Here is an 18,333-nt window from a genome sequence, read left to right as displayed (position 1 = left end):
TATCTGCACCCAAGCTAAATCTTGATCTTCTAAACCAGGGGTTCCCACCCTTTTTTAATGCCATGGTCCCCTACCATTAACTAATGGGTCTGTGATCATCAAGTTGGATAAGTCACCGGGACCAGACGAGATGTACCCCAGGGGACTGTGGGAGACAAGGGAGGAGATTGCTGAGCCTCTGGAGGGTTGCGGATGTTGTTCCCTTATTCAAGAAAGGGCGTAGAGATAGCCCAGGAAATTATAGACCAGTGAGTCTTACTTCAGTGGTTGGTAAGTTGATGGAGAAGATCCTGAGAGGCAGGATTTATGAACATTTGGAGAGGCATAATATGATTAGGAATAGTCAGCATGACTTTGTCAAAGGCAGGTCGTGCCTTACGAGCCTGATTGAATTTTTTGAGGATGTGACTAAACACGTTGAAGGTAGAGTAATAGATGTAGTGTATGTGGATTTCAGCAAGACATTTGACAAGGTAGCCCATGCAAGGCTTATTGAGAAACTAAGGAGGCATGGGATCCAAGGGGACATTGCTTTGTGGATCCAGAACTGGTTTGCCCACGAAGACAAAGAGTGGTTATAGACGGGTCATATTCTGCATGGAGGTCGGTCACTAGTTGTGTGCCTCAGAGATCTGTTCTATGATCCTTACTCTTTGTGATTTTTATAAATGACCTGGATGAAGAAGTGGAGGGATGGGTTAGTAAACTTGCTGATGACACAATGGTTGGCGGTGTTGTGGATAGTGTGGAGGGCTGTCAAAGGTTACAGCGGGTCATTGATAGGATGCAAAACTAGGCGGAGAAGTGTCAGATGGAGTTCAACCCAGATAAGTGTGAGGTGGTTCATTTTGGTAGGTCAAATATGATGGCAGAATATAGTATTAATGATAAGACTCTTCGCAGTGTGGAGGATCAGAGGGATCTTGGGGTCTGAGTCCATAGGGCACTCAAAATTGCTGCGCAGGTTGACTCTGTGGTTAAGAAAGCATACGGTGTATTGGCTTTCATCAATCATGAGATTGAGTTTAGGAGCCGAGAGGTAATGTTACAGCTATATAGGACCCTGGTCAGACCTCACTTGGAGTAGTGCTCAGTTCTGGTCGCCTCACTACAGGAAGGATGTGGAAACCATAGAAAGAGTGGAGAGGAGATTTACAAGGATGTTGCCTGGATTGGGGAGCATGCCTTTTGAGAATAGGTTGAGTGAACTTGGCCTTTTCTCCTTGGAGCGTTGGAGGATGAGAGGTGACCTGATAGAGGTGTATAAGGTGATGAGAGGCATTGATCGTGTGGATAGTGTCAGTGGCTTTTTCCCAGAGATGGAATGGCTAGCACATGAGTGCACAGTTTTAAGGTGCTTGGGAGTAGGTACAGAGGAGATGTCAGGGGTAAGTTTTTTATGCAGAGAGTGGTGAGCGCATGGAACGGGCTGCCGGCGACGGTGGTGGAGGCGGATACAATAGGATCTTTTAAGACTCTCGTGGAGGGGTACATGGAGCTCAGAAAAATAGAGGGCTATGGGTAACCTTAGGTAATTTCTGAAGTAGGGACATGTTCGGCACAGCTTTGTGGACCGAAAGGCCTGTATTGTGCTGTAGGGTTTCTATGTTACCCAAATCCGTCCTCCCGTACAAAAAGACGAACAGAAATGGAAAGGCACATCGACTTCCAATTCCCTCCTCCCACACAAAAATGTACAAAATGGAACAGGGACATTGACCCCCATATCCCCTTCCCTGCACAAAAAAACATGAAAGAACAGGGGGCAAAACACAGAATATAAAAACCATATAACTGAAAAAATGTTTATAGTCCATATCTACATCCAAAAAGCAGAAAACCTGGGCAAAGCTCTCCGGGCCCAGCAGCAGACCTTCCTCTCTCTACAGAGAGCAATTAAATGACAGGCAGCCGGTGCTCACCCTCTGCATTCACCTCAATGCTTCAATCTCCCTCGTTGCTTTATTCCGCGAACAATAGAAGCTTCAATCGGTGAACTGGAGTCAAACAGCGGCTCGCGCCTGTCCCACAGCCTTCTCACCATCAAGAGGTCATACTAAAGGAACATTGTACACAGGCACCATCTTGACAGGAAGGTCAAAATGGCGCCTTCTCATTATTGTTCTAATGTTATTCTTTATTATCAAAGTTGACCTCTCCTCTCTTATGCTCATTTTCTGAAATGTCTCCCCCTTTCATTGCAAATTCTTGCCTATTCAAAACAGATTGCCTTATCTCAGAATTCAGGAGCTTTACTTGTGGCTGAAGGGAACATCTTTCTCTCTTGACTATACTGCCAATTATGACTGATCTATCTATTCTCTCACTGTGGTAGAACAGGGGGATTTGGGAATACAGATCCATAATTCCTTGAAAGTGGCATCACAGGTTCGTAAAGAGAGCTTTTGACACATTGACCTTCCTAAGTCAAACTATCGAGTACAGGAGTTGGGATGTTACGTTGAAGTTGTATAAATCCTTCATGAGTCCTGGTACTTGGAGTATCATGTGGAGTTCTGGTCACTTAACTACAGGAAAGATATCAATAAGATTGAAAGATGGCAGAGAAAATTTACAAGGATACTTTTGGGACTTGAGGACCTGAGTTATAGCGAAAGGTTGAATAGGTTAAGTTTTTATTCCCTGGGGCATTGGAAAATAAGGGGAGATTTGGTGGAGGTATACAAAATTATGAGGGGTATAGATAGGGTAAATACAAACTTTTTTCCACTGAGGTTGGGTGAGACTAGAACTAGAGGTCATATCTTAAGAGTGAAAGGTAAAATGTTTTAAGGGGAACCTGAGGGGAATCATAAGGTAGGGTAGTGGTTAGCACAACACTGTACAAGATCAGCCACACAGATCCAACTCCTGCCACCGCCTGTAAGGAGTTTGTACCTTCTCCCCACAATTGTGTGGGTTTCCTCTGGGTGCTCTTCTTTCCTCCTATGGTCTAAAGATGTACCGATTGGAAGGATAATTGGTCACTCAAAATTGTCCCGTAATTAGGCTCGAGTTAAGTTGGGTGTTGCTGGGTTGTGAGGCTGGAAGGGCTGGAAGAGCCTCCATGCTGTATCTCAATCAATAAATAGATAGATAGATAGATAAATCAATCCATCTTCTTCACTCAGAGGGCAGAGAGATAGTAGAATGATCTGCCAGTGAAGTGGTGGATGCAGCTTCCATTTCAGCATTTAAGAGGAATTTGGGTAGATAGTTGGATGGGAGGGGTTTAGGGTGCTATGGTCCAGATACAGGTTGATAGGACCAGGCAGAATGATAGCTGGGCACACACTAGCTGCACTAAAGCACCCATTTCTGTGCTGCAATACTCTATGAATCAATGACTCCAGATCACCTTTTGCATTTGCAGTGATCAGGCTGCCCTTCCTCCCAGCCAGAACCAGGGGTGTAAAACAGAGTGCTGGAGGCATCCAGTTGACCAGGCAGGATCCCTGGAGCCGGGGGTTGTTTGAAATCCTCTATCTGTACATCGCACTTGTTGGAAAATGTTTTGTGCTCTGTTATCACTATGCCTCAGATTCCCCAAACCTGCCTGGCTTGTAATCCTACTCAGACAACTACCCCAGATCAGGCATCTATCTAAGCTCATGGTGGGAGGACCCCTGAATCAACTTGTCCGGATAACTTTCTTGCCTTCGGAGGCATCTTAACGTCTGAAATTCCAACTGCAGGTCAGCAGCAATAGCTGAATGTTGCTCAAGATGGAGACCCTAATTCTTATGCACTGGCTGGGGACTTCATTGATTTCCATTGACTTCCACATATTGCAGCAGCAACACATACCACTCCCAAATAACACACATAAAAATTTGCTGGTGAACGCAGCAGGCCAAGCAGCATCTCTAGGAACAGGTACAGTCGACGTTTCGGGGCGGGACCCTTCGTCAGAACAATTAACGGTCCTGACGAAGGGTCTCGGCCTGAAACATCGACTGTACCTCTTCCTAGAGATGCTGCCTGGCCTGCTGCATTCACCAGCAACTTTTTATGTGTGGTGCTTGAAATTCCAGCATCTGCAGATTTCCTCGTGTTTGCGTTTTTAAATCCACTCCCAAATAGTTTGCTTTTTAAAAATTACTTTGGTTTGTATTTAACTTTTATTTTTAACTAATTAGTTAATCTGTTAAAAGTTAATTAATCTATATTGGTTTTGCCTGTCTTTTTGTCTGATATAAGCTTTAAAGAAAACATGATAGCTTACGCTAAAGACCAGACAAAATGTAAATACTCCCTGTCTGAAGTGAAAACAAATCACCACATTTAGTGAAGGCACCAGCATCACCTTCTTTCCCTCTTCACCAAATTCTCAAGCTTTGAACTATATTCATGCGGGATACCATTTAAGGAAGCAGATATATAGTCCATATAGAAGTGCTTCCTGTCTACTTGATGTTGAAATGAATCCAGCTGCTGTAACTGATGGATCACTTCTTCAGCAAGTAGTGTGAATTAATCTCCTCCATGATACACTTCCTCACAGGTCACCATGACTGTTTTTTTTCACCAATTCAGGCTTAGAATCAACTGACCCTATTCCAGGCATAAAACAATGCTGTAAAACAAAACAATATGAAAGATATTGCACAGAAAAGATGGTAAAATTCAGTGGAAATCTCAGCACTTTAATTGTTAAATACAAAACTACCTTTATTATTATGGTTATTCAAGTATGCTAACCCCTCCAAAACAATTAACAGATGGCAAAGAGAGACAGGCTAACTTTTGTGTTTCTGAAGTACTTTGATTTTCAATGTAATTTAAATTTTGAATGTTCTCTCTCTCGATGCTGTTGGAGGATGGTGCCAGAGTTCTTGGTCTTGGGCAAGCCTTAATCAACCAGGTATGTGGATTGGACTCTCTAGTTCACGTTATGATGTGTTTCTGGATCTGGTGATACCTTTCTTGTTGCTATTTTGTGCGTTTCTGATCAGGGTGTCCTGCAGATAACGAAAGACACAGCACTGGATTGAATTGAGCTGAGCCGAACTGAACGTGCCCGGACTTTGTAGGTTGCTGTTTTATATTCTGTGTTTTTCACTTTTTTATGGCATTTGCGTGATTTGGTTTTTCTTGTGTGTGTGTGTGTTGATGTTTTTCTTTGAATGAGTTCCATGATTATCTTTGTTTCATGGCTGTCTGTGGGAAGACAAATCTCAGAGTTGTATTCTACATACATACCTTGATAATAAATGTACTTTGAACTTCGAACTTCAAAGAATTTCTGAGCTTCAAGAATTGTTCTTTATCATTTGGCCATAACTCCCTTCTGTTTTTGTAACTATTTGTCAAATTTTACAAAGTATTGTAGACAGTCACTGGGTAGTTAGTTTACTTCACATTTTCTTCATTTGAGTGATGTAACTGGCTGCTAATTCAATAATGCTATAAAAAGTACACTATATTATTTCCTGCTGCACCAAATTTTTTATGAAGCCAAGCATCAAAGAGATCAACACACACAAAACAGTGGAGGAACTCAGCAGGCCAGGCAGCATCTATGGAAAACAATACAGTCGATGTTTTAACCTGAATGCTGCCTGGCCTGCTGGGTTCTTCCATTATTTTGTGAGTGTCGCTTGGATTTACAGCAGCTGCAGATTTTCTCTTGTTTGTCATCAAAGAGATCACTGCTTTGAATAGCTCAATTGTGGCCAATTATAGCAGTTGAAATTAATACTGCAAAATTAATTACAAAAAACAGGAAGATGGCAGATAAATTATGCAGGCCCTTTGCATTTAATCTTCACAACATAATAGAAGCATCCTAGAAGTTGCTGTAAATTGGAAATTGGAGGGCGGGGTGAAACTGAGGAAAATTACGATCGCCAGTGAAATAGTATTATGTGATTTTTATTGAGTTGTGCACTGACAAGTTTCTGGGTCCTGACAAACTTCATTGAGGATTTTAAAAGGTGTGGCTAATAGGATAGTTGGTGTGTTGGTTTCATTCTCTGGATTAAGGAAGTCTTTTATTCAAAAAGGGGGTCAAGAAGCGGAAACTATATGTCAGATAACTTAATATTTATCTTAAGGAACATGTAAGAAGCTTTTATGAAAGACACTGTTTCAGGGCACTGAGAAACAATCAAGGCCATGAAGCAAAGTGAACATTGTTTTGTGAAAGGGAAATGCAGATCAAACAATTTACTGGAGTTCTTTGAAGAGGTTATATGTGCTATGGTAAAAGGGGCAATAGTGAATATATTGTACTTGTATTTCCAGCAAGCAGATGAGAAAGTGACATATCAAAGGACATTGTGGCCATGAGACAACAAGATAAAGGAGCAGAATTAGGCCATTTGGCCCATTGAGTCTGCTCTGCCATTTCGTCACGGCTGATCCAATTTCCCTCTCAGCCCCAATCTCCTGCCTTCTCCCCATATCTCTACATGCCCTGACCAATCCAGAATCTATCAACCTCTGCCTTAAATATACATAAAGACTGCACCTCCACAGCTGCCTGTGGCAAAGAATTCCATAGATTCATCACTCTCTGGCTAAAGAAATTCTTCCTCATCTCTGTTCTAAAATGATGTCCCTCTATTCTGAGACTGTGTTCTCTGGTGTTAGACTCCCCCACCATAGGAAATCCCTCCACATCGACTCTATCAAGGCCTTTCACCATTCAATAGGTTTCAATGAGGTCACCCTTCATTCTTCTGAACTCTAGTGAATACAGTCCCAGAGCCATCACTCTTCATATGACAAGTCATTCAATCCTGGGATCATTTTCATGACCTCCCTTGAACTCTCTCCAGTTTCAGCACATCCTTTAAGGGGCTCAAACCTGCTCACAATACTCCAAGTGAGGCCTCAGCAGTGCTTTCTAAAGTTTTAACATTACATCCTTGCTTTTATTTTGTAGTCACATTGCATTTGTCTTACTCAGCACAGTCTCAACCTGTAAATTAACCTTTGCACCTCAGGTTTTTTGTATTTTCTCTCCTATTAGAAAGTAGTCAAGCTTTTGATTTCTTCTGCTGAAGTGCATGACAGTACACTTCCCGACACTGTATTCTATCTGCTATTTATTTGCCCGTTCTCCTAATCTTTTGAAGTCCTTCTGTAGCCTCTCTACTTTCTCAAAACTACCTGCCCCTCCACCTATCTTCATATTGTCTGCAAACTTTGCAGCAAGCTATCAAGTACCACATTCAAATTATTGACATATAATGTCAAAAGAATTGGTCCCAACACAGACCCCTGTGAAACACCACGAGTCACTGGCATCCATCCAGAAAAGGCTCCCTTTATTCCTGCTCTTTGCCTCCTGCCAATCAGCCACTGCTTTATCCATGCTAGAATCTTTCCTGTAATACCATGGGTTCATAGCTTCTTAGCAGTCTCATGTGTGGGACCTTGTCAAGGGCCTTCTGGAAATCTAAGTACACGACATCAACGGATTCTCCTTTATCTATCCCGCTTGTTATTTCTTCAAAGAATTCCAACAGATTTGTCAGACAAAATTTTCCCTTGAGGAAACCATGCTGACTACGGCCTATTTTATCATGTGCCTCCAAGTACCCTGAGACCTCATCCTTAATAATCGACTCCAACACCCTTCCAACCACTGAGGCTAGACTAACTAGCCTATAGTTTCTTTTCTTCTGCTTCTCTCCCTTCTTGAAGAATGGAGTGACATTTATAATTTTACAGTCTTCTGGAACCATTCCAGAATCTAGTGATTCTTGAAAGATCATTACTAATACCTCCACGATCTCTTCAGTCACCTCTTTCAGAACCCTGGGGTGTACATCATCTGCTCCAGGTGATTTAGACCTTTCAGTTTCCCAAAAATCTTCTCTCTAGTTATGGTAACTTCACAGACTTCATGACCTCTGACACCTGGAACTTCCACCATAGTGCTGGTATCTTCCACAGTGAAGACTGATGCAAAATACTTGTTCGGTTCATCCAGCATTTTGTTGTCCCCCGTTACTACCTCTCCAGCATTGTTTCCCAGTGGTCTGATATCCACTCTCGCCTCTCTTTTGCACTTCAAGTATCTGAAGAAACTTTTGGTGTCTTCTTTAATAATATTGGCTAGCTTACTTTCATATTCTATCTTTACCACCTTAATGAAGTTATAGTTGCATTCTGTTAGTTTTTAAAAGCTTTCCAATTCTCTAACTTCCCACTATTTTTGTTCTATTCTATACCATCTCTATGGCTTTTCTGTTGACTTTGATTTCGTGTCAGCCATGGTTATGATATCTTTCCTTTAGAATACCTCTTCCTCTTTGGGATTTATGCTGTGCCTTCAGAATTGTTTCCAGAAATTCTATCCATTGCTGCTCTACCGTCATCTCTGCCAGTGTTCTTTTCCAATCAATTCTGGCCAACTCCTCTCTCATGCCTCTGTAATTCCCTTCACTCCACTGTAATAGTGATACATCTGACTTTAGCGTCCTTCTCAAATTTCAGGGTGAATTTGATCATATTATGATCACTGTCCCCTAAGATTTCTTTTACCTTAAGCTCTCTAACCAATTCTGGTTCATTGCACAACACCCAGTCCAGAATAGCTGATCCTCTAGTGGGCTCAATCACGAGCTACTCTAAAAAAGCCATCATGTAGGCACTCTAGAAACTCTTCCACCTGTAATCCAGCACCAACCTGATTTTCCCAACCTACCTGCATATTGAAGTCCCCCCATGACTATTTTAACATTGCCCTTTTGGCATGTATTTTCTATCTCCCAGTATAATTTGTAGGCCACATCCTTACTACTGTTTGGGGGTCAGTATACACCACCCATATGGGTCTTTGTATCCTTGCAGTTCCTTAGCTCTATCCACAACAATTCAACACCTTCTGACACTATGTCACCTCTTTCAAATGACTTGATTTATTTTTTTACCAACAGAACAACATTGCCCCTCCGTCTTCCTGCCGGTCCTTTTGATACAAAGTGTATCCTTGGATATTAAGCTCCCAGCTATAATCTTCCAGCCATGATTCAGTGATGCCTACAACATCATACCTGCCAATCTGCAACAGTATTGCAAGCTCATCTACCTTATTCCATATACTGTGCACTTTCAAATACAACACCTTCAGTCCTATATTTACCCTTTTTGATTTTGTCTGGCTTTTACATTGCAACTCATCCTGTCAACTGCAATTTTGCCCTATCTACAGCTTCTCCTCACTATGCATTGCCTCTTTGTAAACCAGTTGCCTCATCGTCAGCATAATTATCCACTTTTCTTGCATTGAAATGTATGCAGCTCAGGACACTGGTCACACCATGCTCAACCTTTTGACTCCTGACTTTGTCTGAGGTCTTATCAACATCCGCTTCTGCAACCTCTCCACTAACTGATCTGGCACTGTGGTTCCCATTTCTCTGCGACTCTAGTTTAAACGCCACCATATAGCATTAACAAACCTTCCTGCTAGGATATTAGTCCCCCTCCAGTTCAAGTGCAAACTGCCTCTTCTGTACAGGTCCCACGTACCCTGAAAGAGAGCCCAATGATCCAAAAATTTTATGCCCTCCCTCCTACACCAACTCCTTTGCCAAGTGTTAAACTGTATAGTCTTCCTAGTTCTGACCTCACTATCACGTGGCATGGGTTGCAATCCTGAGGTCACAGCCCTGGAGGTCCTGCCCTTTAACTTAGCACCTAACCCCCTGAATTCCCGATGCAGAACCTCGTCACTCATCCCACCCATGTCATTGCTGGACCACGACTTCTGGCTGTTCACTCTCCCACTTAAGAATGCTGAGGACTCAATCCGCGGTATCCTGGATTCCGACATCTGGATGGCAACATATCATCTGGGGATTTCGTTTTCGCCCACAGAACCTCCTGTCCATTCTGCTAACTAATGAATCCCTTTATCATCACAGTGTCCTGCACTTTGGGTGTAACAACTTCTCTATATGTCCTATCTATGACCCCCTCAGCCTCCTGAATGATCCACAGTTCATCCAGTTCCAGCTCCAACTCCGTCACGCAGATTGTTAGAAGCTGCAGCTAGCTGGATGCACTTCTCGCAGTTGTAGTGGTCAGGGACACTGGAGGTCTCCCTGCCTTCGCACATCCCGCAAGAGGAGTATTTCACTGTCCTGCCTGGCATCTCTACTGTCCTAGCTGAGCAGATGTAAAGAAGGGAAGGATAAAAAAACCTGAGATATTCTTTCGTAAACACGAGGAATTCTGCAGATGCTGGAAATTCAAGCAACACACATCAAAGTTGCTGGTGAATGCAGCAGGCCAGGCAGTATTATGACGAAGGGTCTCGGCCTGAAACGTCGACTGTACCTCTTCCTAGAGATGCTGCCTGGCCTGCTGCGTTCACCAGCAACTTTGATGTGTGTTGCTTGAGATATTCTTTCCTTTGCTTTCTCTAAATGAAGCCTCTCTTCAATGAAGCCTCAAGGAGCTGAAGCCTTTAGATCATCACTCTGACTACATCCACTGCTCTTGCCCCTGCCTTCCTTTAATTTGCTTTTACTAGTCAATCCCAAATATAGATCGGTTGCTGGTTAAAAGTTCTTTATCACTGCATGACCTGCTGCTGGCTTTTTATCCTTGGGCAGTGGAGCCGATTGAAGTCCCCTCCTTTCCAAACTTCCAATGTCCAGGTTGGCTGCTAGTCAAAGCTCTTATAGATCGAAAATTGGCCATCTAACTGGAACAAGTAGAGCTGGCATAAATTAAACATTTTCTAGCACTGTTTTGTGGTGTACCATGGGGATTGGTGCTGTGGCCTTAACATTTTTCAGTTTATGCAAGTTACTTAGTTGAAGAAGCAAAGGTAAAGCTGCTAAATTTTCTGATACCACTAAGATAAGAAAGTACGTTTTAAGGAAATATAAGGTGGCAACAAAAAGATATGCATTTAGGTTAACCATGTGAAGGCAAATGGAATACGGATTTCCCTTTTGCTGGAAAAGTAAAAAAAAGGCATAATGTTTATTTTTAGGAATTAATATTAACAACTCTTTGTTTGGAGCTTATTTATGATAAAATTTTCTTCCTTATGTGAATTCATCTAGTTTTAAAGGCATTTATTAAGGCAACTTCCAAACTTCATTGTTCACTTAATAGGTGTCTCTAGAATTAAAAATGGGTGTTGGTGGTGTAGACTGAAAGAAGATTGTTTAAGCCCCTGCCTCTTTATTCTTTCCTAATGGTTGTATCCTCTTGGTTCCTGCATCACTTTGGTGAACACAATATGTATCTCCTCCAGTTCCTCTCTATTGTTTTCAGAAGCAGGGACCAGGCTTCTGCAGGTTTCTGACTATGCTCTCATCATTTCACTGTTTTTCAAAATCAGTGCTCTCAGACTGAAATTTTGTGCTTTTGCATAATTAGTGACATTATTATCCTGTAATTTTTTTTCTCAGGAAGGAAAGTTTCCAAGAAACATTAGTCTTCATCACAGCATGGATGTTCAGTACCTTTGTGTAAATAATAGTCAGTTGTTGGCACACTCTCATGCACAATAGCATGAACTTTAAGATCAGTGACATAATGAAGTTAACTAGTTGTTTAGACACAAATTATCTGTTATTTTGTAATAACAGAGAAAAAAGCACTGTTTTGATTTAAACAGGAAGTCCAGAAGATAGTAATCATTTTGTGTAACAGGATGCTTCTATGCTGTTCCAGATAATACACAGCTTGATGAGCTTCATGGGATAAATACAGTAGCATCACAAATCAGTGTGTAGCATTTGGTTGGCTTTCCTTTTACAGTGACGATGAAGCAGAAGTTTATCTTATCTGAAACAGTTTTGGAGTGATGTCCATTTTGAGATGGGTTCGAGGAAGAGAGGACTGCTTTTGTTAGTTTAAATAATTTACAGAATGTAATTGGGCCTTTTGTTTATTATACTTTGCATATCTTATCTATATCAAAGTATTTGTTTTTCTCAATATGTCATAATAAGTATTCCCATGACCACCATAGTATTCCAGACATGCCGGACATTGTCTTAAAATTATCAGCAGCATAACACTTTGGATCTTTTCCCAACCTCAGCTATGCAAATATTTATTGGAATGCTGAGCTTTGTTACAGTTCTCTCATCTATTATGATAATTATTTGATTAAAAGCTATCACATTCCAAATAAAATTATACTGATGATCACTGTAGGCCATCCAAAACAAAGCAATTTCCTCTGTGCAATTATCCAGCACATAATATATACAAGATAATGACAATCCTGATAACAGAATATACTATTTTTGTCAAAACTCTCTCTTCCTGACCTCTGTTTCTGTATAACAAAAGAAATGTCTGAAAACAATATAGGAATCTCTTTCCACTTTTTATGATATAAGTTCATAAAGAAAACAGCCTTTCTGTGGTAAGAGGAAATATGATCCTATATAAAGGAAAGTTGTAAGCAGCAAAGGCAATGGGATGGTCGCTAACCTGGTGAAAATCGATGAGGCAGAATACACAAAGAAAGAATGAAATTGCATTTACAGTATATAGTGTATGGTGACAAGCTCAAAGACTTTTTGTTTGTTTGTTTTGTGCCATGTTGCATGATAAAGGCTATCATAGTCTTTCCATGACCATAATTGTTCTTGGCAAACTTTTCTGCAGAAGTGGTTTATTTTTACCCTCTCCTGGGCAATGCCTTTACAAGACAGATGACCCCAGCCATTATCAATGCTCTTCAGAGATTGTCTGCCTGGTGTCAGTGGTCACATAACCAGGACTTCTGATATGCATCTGCTCCCTGGCTTTATTTGACCCTGATTGAGTGTGCTTAGCCCAGCAGATGCTACACCTTGCCCAAGGGTGATCTGCAGGCTAGCAGTAGGAAGGAGCACCTTATACCCCCTTTGGTAGAGATGTATCTCCACCCCGCCACCCTCAGAGACATTTAGAACTAATTAATTACTAAAAGATATTGTTATATACCTAGAAATTCATACAGTTAGTAGACGTCTAAATACAAAAGAAGAGGCAATACTCTGAAAATTCAGATTTCTTACAAAATTGTAGCATGCTACAACATGGCTGCCATTATTGTATCGTGTGTTTAGTCTTGACTAATTTTATTGTGCATTGCCAGTTGTTCACTTGCATGCAGCAAATCAGTTGAATAATCAATTAATTTGATGAACTGTTAATAGCCTGAAACATTAACTTATTATATCTTTCTACCCACCTAAACTGCTGAGTTTTCCATCATGTTCTATATATCTCACATTTCAACGTCTACAATATTTTGCCTTTGAATCACTTTATCACTTTACTGTGTTCTTAGTGAGGAAGGGTGCTTAGACATGATACTGGAAAAACTACCCATGTTGCATTAAATTATTTTATCCAGTCAAACAGGCAGAGACAATTACAGATTCACAACTTTATTAATGTACTCTTTAGTAATGTACTATGCCTTTAGTACTGCATCAAAATATTGTGATGTGTTTCAAACACTCCAGAAAAGTTGCTATAAGTATGTGGGAATACAATGGAAGTTACATCATGTTTTAATCAAAATAACACATGGCTCCTTATTTAACAGTCATATTTGGGTAAGTGTTAGAGCGTATTCTGAAGTTACGGAATATAGCAAATATTAATTTCAGCAGCAACCATTCTTCAGATTTGAATGTGGATTGCAGATTGAATTTAAACTGTAGCTCAGAACAATAGTCTTCTTGGAGCTGCAGACAGGGGTCGATTGCAAATCAAGAAGAACCCCATTGACCTGAGATATCTGCATAAGCATGAATGCAACTAAGAGAGGGTGGTGATTAACTTCCAATCTAGGGTGTCTGGAGGGTTGGTGTGAAGATCTAGGAGCATGAAAATTATATGTCTCTCAAAGGAAGTATTGTCAACCCAAAGTATTGAAGAAAATGGTGTCATTGTAACGATTGAAACTCAGTTGAGTTACCATTGATCTTAAGGGTATAAAAATGTAATGTACTTTGCATCTAGGAGCCTCTTCTTCCAAAAGCCTCTCCAGTATGATGCCTGATTGTGCTGAATAAAGACTCCTAAATCCACCAGCTTCAGTATCTCTCCGGTGACTTTGATCACAGTCACAACAGTAAGTACATTAAAAGAATTAGATCTTGGAAGTACCTAATATCTGATGACATCTGCAACTAGTTTGCATCTTAATCACCGAGTAGTTTGTCATAATAAAAGTTACCACCAGAGTACGATAGGTCCAATTTAACAAATGTCCTGGGGCAAAAGAATAGAAACCAGCATCTACAATGTTATCATGTAAATACTTATCAATTTTTTATATATTGCTATACAAAAGGTAATAATAAGTTTAAAATGGAGGCTAGGAATTTGGTCTGCACCTACAATGTATTTGCTGATATACGAGCAGTGATCGATAAGTTCGTGGACTACGGTAGAAGGAGTCAATTTTAGAAAACCTAGCACATTTATTTTTCAACATAGTCCCTTTCTACATGTACACACTTAGTCCAGAGGTCGTGTAGCATACGGATCCCTTCTTTTTAGAAGTGGTCCTCAGCAGGAGTGATTGATAAGTTCGTGGCCTAAGGTAGAAGGAGATGAGTTATTAACTTCAAACTTTCTGCATGATCAGTCAAAGAGTTGAACTGCACGTGCATGTAACGACAGCATCTTGGACCTCCAGGTGATCCACAGCAAGGGTGATTGATGTTCGTGGCCTATGGTAGAAGGAGATGAGTTATACAGCTCTCGTTACATGCACGTATTATTTGGATCTATCTTCACAGTTAATGGCATGAAAATATTCCAAAAAAATGTTAGGTATCCAAAAGGTTAAATAATGGAGGAATGCCAAACAATTCCTATCACTTCAGTAAAAGTAATATACAAATTAATGGGGCTGAAGGATGGCAAGTCACATGGAGAGGTAGTTGAAGCACTGGTTTTCACAGAACATAGAACAGTACAGACCCTTCAGCCCATGATGTTGTGCTGACCCTTTAACAAACTCCAAAATTTCTATGATTCTGAAGAGGTTCCATGTGGATGAAGACTAATGAATTTAAGATTGCTAATTAGGGAAAGAAGAAAGAAAACAAGGATCTTTGAGTTAAATCAGTTACTATCTATGGCAGGGACGGTGGCGGGATCCAATATCAAGGAAGGGATAATAGAGTGTTTAGGAAGATATAATGCAATCGGGCAAAATAGATACTTCTCACTGCCGCTGTAATATGCCTTCAGCTCATCCAAAGACAATGTGTATTCAAACACAATCTGAAACGGATATCTATTCAGTCTTGCCTACCTAATAGCCAAGCTGTGTATCTGGTCCTTAACAAGGAGCTGCTCTATGCAGAAAGTGTCAAAATAGTATCCACGCCAAAGGATTCTTAGAATAGGTAGACTTTCATACTCCCATAAGGAGCTCAAATGACCCACAGCTCCATGGAAATGAATGCCACAGCACAGTACGGTGCCAGGGCAGCAGCAATTAGCATTGATAATATATTACTACAAGCAGGGCCATATGGCTTTATGAAGGTTAAATCATGTTTAACGCATCGATTAAGTAGGAATTGGAAGGGTAGCTAGGGGGAAATCTGCAGGTGTAGAATATTTTGATTTCCAAAATTAACTTGATAAGATGTCACATAAAGGTTTATTGGATAAGGTGAGGCAATAAGACTGAGAATAACATATTGGCAGAAATTGGGTAATATTTCCGAGGTAGTGAACAGTAAGGTTGAACCTTGATGTCTCTGGCTGGCTGCCTGTGTTCAGCTGCTCCCATTTAAGTATTCGATTTATCTAGACCCATCAATAGTCCAGAATGATTTTTTTTACTAATTTCTTAGAGTTTTAATGTTTTATAAATTAATTTTTCAAAAATTCTTTAAAAATTATTTGCAGAAATTGCAATCTTTTTTTGTTATCTGAACGTTGCAATAACACCTGTCAGTTTTAGCAGTCGGCATCCAGCCCAGCTGCATTAAATTGTTGCTGTGCTTTTCGTACACTTATTCAAAGCCTCCTGGTGGGCAGTGAAGTAACAATGGAGGTGGGGTGGTGTGGAAAGTTTTCTTGGACCTTTGCATTTGGTCCAGCTACAGTCAGTGTTGATGGATGGTGATTCTGAATGGGGAGTTTATCCCTACCTAGAGAATGCTGATAAACATGTCAGTTCTAAGTTGGCAATTTATGATTAGAAGAGTATTTTAGCTATTTACAATTTATATTATTGACTTAGAAGAATGAACTGATGAAGGGTCTTGACACAAAATGTGAACTGTCCTTTTCCCTGCACAGATGCTGTCTGACCTGCTTCAAGTTATGGCATCTGATTACAGCATCTTGTGTCCGTGTAATATATCCTGGTTTGTGGACAGCAGAAGAAAGGTGGGGAAATTATGAAGCAAACAGCCTTAAACCTGTGGAAAGTAAAACAGATGGGTCAAATGAGCGAACAAAAATATGGAAAGTGGAGAATAACGAGGAGAAATGTGAGGTTGTGTCCTTTGAAGGAAGATGTGGAAAGCAGAACGTTACATTTTTCCATGACTCAAAACTTCAAATCTTTTTGCCTTTCCACAGATGCTGCTTGACCTGCTGAGTACTTCCGACGTGTTCCACTTTTAACCATTTAAATAGTGTGAGTCTGACACTTTGTATTCAGAGGGATCTGGAAATTGTTGTAGAATATCATGGGAAGTTAATGTGTGGATACAGCAAGTATTTAGAAAGGCAAATAAAATGGTAGCTTTTAGAACATAGATCAGTGGAGCACAGTGTAGCCTTTAGACCCATGATGTTGGGCCGACCTGCATAAACCTACTCCATGATCAACCCATCCATATCCCATAACCCTCAATTTTTCTTACACCATGTGCCTATCTTAGGGCTTTTTAAGTGATTCTGTTGTATCCGGCTCTGCCACCTCCCCTGCCTTCCTTGGCAGTACATTCCAGACACCCAACACTCTCTATATGGAAAAAAAAACTACCACTAACATCACCGCTGACCTTTCCCGCACTCACCTTCAGTAGATGTCCTCTGGTATTCGCCTTTGCCACCTTGAGGAAAAACGTAATGCTGGCTGTCCACGCTCTGTATGCCCATTGCAAGAGATAAAGAGTATGAATTAGAAACGTCTTCCCGGAAATGTGCAGAGAAAAGAAAAGAGAACTTTCGTTATTTAAGAAATTAATGGGAGCACAGTGACGTGGGAATTATCTTGTGAAGAAAGGATGAGAAGGACAAATCTCAGATAGACAAATAGCCAAGGCATAGGAGGATATTGCCTTAAAGTGGGTACGTAGGAGTGGTATAGATTGGCACCACAGATCAGTGTGGATGAGGTGGATTGAATGGCTTGTTTCAGTTATGTACAACTCTATCACTGTATGTTCTCTGGAGTTTAAAGTATGAAAGTTTATGTAGAAGAGTAAATATCGTGGAGCCGTATGTGATACTGAGGGTAATGCATACCATGTTAACTCGGGTGGGAATGAGGAAGGTAGAAGTTTTTCTCCAGTTGCAGCAGCCAGAGGAGCAAAGGGCAGTAGCTAGCAGCTTTGTTTTAGAGTCCGTAATAGGCTAAGTGTGTGGCAACTCAGCCAGTAGAAGGAATACAGGGTAAAGTGCAGTGATTGGCCATTGTGTGAGTAAGCCAGTGTAGGACTGGGAATCTGAGGCTTTGCTTCGAGAGGTTTCAGCGAGCAGACACAGATGAGTAGCAGGTAAGAACAGATAAGAGTTTTTTTTAATATAGCAGTTAAATAAGAAGACTAAATTATAACTGATTAAATAAAGTAGGGATGCACGATCAGGTGATATGTTGTAGTTGCCATGATATGGGAGATGGTGGACTCCATTGTGCTCCCTGGTGGGCACATCTGCAGCAAGTGTTCAATGCTCGAGGAATTCAGGCTCAAAGTTGATGATCTGGAGTTTGAGCTTCAAGTACTGTGATGCATTAGAGAGTTACCCAGACACTATGTTTCAGGAAAAGTCACACCCATTAAGTTAACTACCTCAGATTTAGTCTGTGGTCAGGGTCAAGTGCATGTGAATGCGAGTGAAGCATGTAGGGAGATCCAAAAGGTAGAGCTAGAGGAGCCTCAGCCCTTGAGCTTGTCAACAGGTCTGAGGTTCTTGCTCTCTACCTGGATGGAAGTGGGGACTGTAGGGAGGATGAACAACCTGATGGACAATTCTGATTTGATGGAGAATGGATGTGAAAGCACAGAGGAACATCTGGAGAATTTTCTGAAACGCCCGTTCGCTGCTGTTGTTACTGTGTGGTCGGGAATCTTTCGGAGGGTAGCCTCAAAATCCCCGGCCTTGCTTGCTTTTGGCGACCGAGAAGGAGGTCGAATCGTTTGGACA

The 18,333-nt window shown here is 41.0% G+C and overlaps 1 long non-coding RNA gene across 1 annotated transcript; it reads left to right on the top strand.

The window, feature by feature from the left end:
* Positions 1–4,817: 4,817 nt before the first annotated feature.
* On the top strand, positions 4,818–16,808 carry LOC134344906 (uncharacterized). Its single transcript, XR_010017560.1, has 3 exons — positions 4,818–4,864; positions 13,948–14,059; positions 16,540–16,808. It is a non-coding gene; the product is annotated as an uncharacterized LOC134344906 (long non-coding RNA).
* The last annotated feature ends 1,525 nt before the right edge of the window (positions 16,809–18,333 follow it).

The sequence above is a fragment of the Mobula hypostoma genome, chromosome 4 (genome assembly GCF_963921235.1).
Source record: "Mobula hypostoma chromosome 4, sMobHyp1.1, whole genome shotgun sequence".
Taxonomy (NCBI): Eukaryota; Metazoa; Chordata; class Chondrichthyes; order Myliobatiformes; family Myliobatidae; genus Mobula; species Mobula hypostoma.
Note: the sequence above shows the minus strand (reverse complement) of the source record. Positions and strands in the feature narration are given on the sequence as shown.